Source organism: Panthera tigris, chromosome B4 (genome assembly GCF_018350195.1).
Source record: "Panthera tigris isolate Pti1 chromosome B4, P.tigris_Pti1_mat1.1, whole genome shotgun sequence".
NCBI lineage: Eukaryota > Metazoa > Chordata > Mammalia > Carnivora > Felidae > Panthera > Panthera tigris.
The window spans coordinates 84,759,796-84,764,838 of record NC_056666.1 but is presented as its reverse complement, the minus strand read 5'-3'; the positions used below and the strand labels follow the sequence as shown (position 1 = coordinate 84,764,838).

The 5,043-nt window shown below is 38.1% G+C and overlaps 1 non-coding gene across 1 annotated transcript; it reads left to right on the top strand.

The window, feature by feature from the left end:
• Nucleotides 1-234: 234 nt before the first annotated feature.
• LOC122240632 lies at nt 235-339 on the top strand. Its single transcript, XR_006220411.1, has one exon. It is a non-coding gene; the product is annotated as a U6 spliceosomal RNA (small nuclear RNA).
• Nucleotides 340-5,043: the final 4,704 nt, after the last annotated feature.

The window sequence follows — 5,043 nt, the reverse complement described above, 5'->3', positions numbered from 1 at the left end:
GTAGTGGTCAGTCCTCATTTGCGTTTTGTGAGAAGTGACTTACAGTGATACCAGTCAGCCTGGTTTTGTGACTGAATACCTTCCATAAGGTATTCCATAAGATGCAATATGAATCCAGGTAAAAGAAAGTGGATAGTTGGGTTCACTCAGGGCCAGAGCGTTTTGGGTTTTATTTTGTTTTGGCAAGGAAGTTGGAAGTCGACGATATTTGCGAAGGAGTAGCAAATCAAGAGTGTACTCGCTTTGGAAGCACATATACTAAAATTGGAACGACACAGAGAAGACTAGCATGGCCCCTGCACAAATCAAGAGTGTAAACCTGAATCTGTCTACATTTTATCCAGTCCCACTGCATTGCCACTAAGAATTATAAGATTACTCTGAGTGAGCAAAAAATTTAATAATGATGCATCAAACCATAATTCTGTAAGATTAAAACAAGAAGAAAAAAATATTTAAAAAGAGGGAACTAAAATAGCTACCTAGCTAGTTACTCATAATATAATAATATGCTGTGATTGGGGAAGTAGTAGAAAGTCTTCTAATTTACAACAGTATGTTTGAATGTACTTACACTTGGAGAATTTTCCAGGATTGCTAGCAATATTATGCCCCAAGCACATTGCTGAGATTTCCTGTATTTTTTCCAAAGCATTTAACTTTCGAAGTAAACTGCATTTTCCTATACATTTGCTATATTTTCCCTTAAATTCTTTGTTTTCTTAAAACTATTTCACATATCTATTTCATCCTTGCTAATGGACACCAGCAAAGTTACAATTTCATGGACATTAATGTTGATTAAAATAGATTTTCTATCATTTATGTAGGAAAGACATGATACATAATTGCTCATAAAATTTAAGCAGCAATGGTGTGTAAATTGATTCCTTTAAGAGAAATGTGCAGTTTTAAGGTCACTATTTCATGCATGCATCATTCATTACCCATGGTGACACTATATTGCCTATTCAAAGTTATCTCAAAGCCAGAAACAAATAAAAAGCTAGGCCTAAGCTGGTGAGAAATGTGGTTTATTAGCATTTTTACAGATTCTTGCAAGTAAAGTTTCCCTAAATGGATCCACATGGGAATGGTTGTGAATAGATAATTTTCTCTACAAATCTTTCATTGTAGAATCAGGGATTATGAATTTCACAGCCATAGACAATGTTAAATTTATTTTATTCCAATCTCAGATACACATATTTATTTCTGAGTTTTATGCAAAATCAGCTACCATATATTATGTGCAAATGTTGGTTCATGCCTATATCTTAATTACAAAGTAGAATGAGAAATCAATTTGTAAAATTTTGGAAAGAGCCTACCTAGTATATACTAGAATTTACTCACATATCAAATTCACTATGATGAAAACCAGGACTTTTTAATAAAATTTACATGTGTCTATCAAAAGCAGTGGCTATAATTTGTAAACCTTAAAATATGTTGACAAGGTTAGTGCTATAAAAATTAAGATCTTCATGTCATTTGACTTTGACAAAGACTTATCAGAATGAGGGAAGGAGCTCAGTCAGTACTGGGATGGACAAAAGCAAGAAACTCTACAGCTGAAACCCAGAGAGACATAATGGGATACAAGGTCCCTTCCAAGATGATTAGTGGAAGCCCAGCAAAGAAAGCAGAGCAAAAATCAACAAATAAGGTGCCAGGAAACAAAAGCAGTATGTGATAATTCCTGGAGGGGATCTAAGCCAGGATTCAGTAATTTTTTTACTCAATATATGGTACATGCCTACCAAATGCCAGGCAATCTTTTAGAGGCTTGAGGTAGAGGTCCACATGGACCTTACATCATAGTGAAGGGAAGAAATACTAAATATTAAACATAACAAATAAATAACTGTTGGAAAGTATTACACACTATGGAAAAAACAAAACAAAACAAAACAAACAAACAAAAAACCAAGGTGGGGCAAGAGGGATCAGAGCTGTGCAGTGTGGAATCAGGGTTACAATTAAGTAGGATGATTAGGACCCAGCTAAAAGAGGTGTTGCTTTGGGGGAGTGAAGGGATTAGCCATACAGATACTTGATAGAAGAGAAAGCTCTCAGTGCAAAGGCTCCAAAGTGGGACAATGCCTGACTCACTCATAGGAAAGGGTCAGTGTGTCCAGAGTAAAGTGCATCAAGGAGAGGAATCTGGACACAGGGTCAGAGAGGGACAGGCAGGGCTGTCTCTCTATGGCTATCTTCTTCCCTTTACTGTTTATGTCCCTGTGTGTCTCCTTTCCCCTAGTGTTAAAAGGAACGGCTTGCACTGGCTACATCACACAGTGAAGGGGAGGGGAAAGAAATAGAAGTCTGATTCTATGGGATAGGTAAGGTAGTAGGACTGTAGGTTAACAGTTACAGGTTCCCTGAGAGAGTGTGAAGAAAAGACAAGGTTGGACAGATTTGGATTAAATCCTGTCTCTATCACTAATGAACTCTCTGACCTAAAAAATATGACTTAACTTTCATGAATCTTGATCTCTTCAGTGATAAAATGAGCATCGTGGCACCATTTTCCTAAAACACCACTAGGATCAGCTAATGTATGTAAACTGTTAGCCACTGGGCGCAGTTATGAGGTAGGCCTTTGTGATGAGCTGTCTTCTTCTCTTGTCTATTTTGGCTGCTTAGCACTCCTGTCACTGATTCCAGCTCAGACATTACTATCTTTTCTGGAAATAACTTGGATTTGAGTAAAAGAACTAGACTTCTTTTACTAACAAAAAGACTATTGAAACAGTTGTATAGAATAAGCCAGACACACAGAGATAATAAGAAAAAGTATTTAAAAGTTTTTCCCACTACACATTCAAACTTGTTCCATGGTACCTACCCCCCCCCCCCAGTCCCCATTAAATAAATTGTAGACAAAATTCTAGGCTTTTTCTGGTCACTTTTATTACATTCCTGTATCACTTGGGTTAACTACAATGGAAAGGAGGGGCCTGGGGGTCTTGCCAATGTTTTCTTGCCTATGGTGCCCACCCCCTCCCCCACTGCCCCACCTCCCTAACAATTTGGCTGCCTTTGATGGGCAGGAGAGGTGAGTGGCTGGTAAGTTCTTTCTCAGTGGAGATTGTTGTGAGTTGGCATTGGTGTTCTCTGGGTCTGGCAAGGGTTTAAAACTGACAGTTTTTCTCATGGGGTGATTTTGGAATGCCCCAGACACCCTGCAATACTGGGAATGTCCCTCTTGCAGATCCCTTGAAATGAATTACTTTAACTGTTTCAACTAGCCATTTATATGTTATGCCCAGCCCTGCAGCACCCAGTGGTATGGTCCCAACTGCTCTCCACCAGGGTTCCCTCCACCTCCATGTGCCCCTCTTGGACAAGATCTCAGACAGTTTCAGTTTTTGTTGCCTGCTCCAGAGGCCCACTTTTCATTCCAGAGGAAGTGGTCATGTACCTTTGATCCCAATAAACTCTGGGAATGCAGGCCGTCTTCAGTATCTTGCTCAGCTCTCAGAACAGTTAGAATGCTCAAGCTTTAGATTTTTCAGATTTGAGTCCAACACTAATGAGTACATTACTAGAGATCCAAGAGACACATGGTCTCTTGAAGCACTTTTTTTCTGGGCTTAGAAATAGATGTCAAATGCCTTCACTGTCCTGTAATGAGGGTAGGATGGAATTCACAGCCTGTAGATAACTTCCTCTGGACAAATCGAATATCCAGTGTTCTGGCTTCTATACTTTAAACCCAGACTGGAGTAAGTGAGGAACCTAGGGTCAAAAACCAGTGTTCCACCATCTCCTTTCTAGGTCCTGCATCTTTTTCCACTATCTTCTCTAGAAACAGCATAGTGTATTGCAGAATAAAAAGTCCTAAGATAAACAACTATTCATGCCACAAATATAAACAAGTGTCAAAAAAAGATCTTAGCTCCAGGAAAGGCTGAGAGACTGCCCAATACAGTATCAAGTGGGAGAATTGCAAATGCATTGTTCCTGTCATATGTATTTAGCCTTTGTTTCAAATACTAAAACTATACTGAATCCTCCTTATCAGCATAATTCATGCCCTTAAGAATAATATACATATGTATAATATTCCAGGTGATATAATTATTTACTTAAAGCATTGATTTTTTTTATATGTTCCAGTGTTTAAGTGCTTGAGAATGAGTCTTTTCCCCACAACTTTCTTTTTTTTTTCTTCTGAACAAAGTTTTATGATGACAAGCAGTTTTCAGTTTGAATACTGAATGCAGGTCAACACAAAGAATTTCTGACCTCTCAAGACTTGCTAATGCCAAATATTTTATTTTATTTTTTTGAGATGGTTGGATTTATAATTATTTTTTAGTATAATTTATTGTCAAATGGGTTTCCATACAACACCCAGTGCTCATCCCAACAAGTGTCCTCCTCAATGCCCATCACCCACTTTTCCCTCTTCCCCACCCCCCATTAACCCTCAATTTGTTCTCAGTATTTAAGAGTCTCTTAAGGTTTGCCTCCCTCCCTCTCTGTAACTTTTTTCTTCCCCTTCCCCTCCCCCATGGTCTTCTGTTAAGTTTCTCAAGATCCACATATGAGTGAAAACATATGGTATCTGTCTTTTTCTGACTGACTTATTTCACTTAGCATAATACTCTCCAGTTCCATGCACAATGCTGCAAATGGCCAGATTTCACTCCCCACAACTTTCAATGTTCTTAGATTCAAAAGAATATTTTCTCTTCAAAATAATTACCAACATAAGCAACCTTTCCTCTACTGAGGACATATTTCATCTATTTTTTGAATGACTAAACACCATGTGGATCCAAATTGAGTAAGTGATTTGGGATCAAATGATTTGTGACTACGTGGTGATCAAGCTGGAAAATAACATTTGTGGGGGGGGGGAATTAAAGATATGACACTAAGGTGATGTGACTGGGTTCTCATGCATACCAAAAAGGTTCTAAAAAGAGGCATTACAAATAGTAATAAGGAAAAGAATAGCATCATTGAGGGAGAAGCATTGCCTTTTAAGATAACTGCTTGGTAGAACATAGCACTAATGTAGAAAGAAAT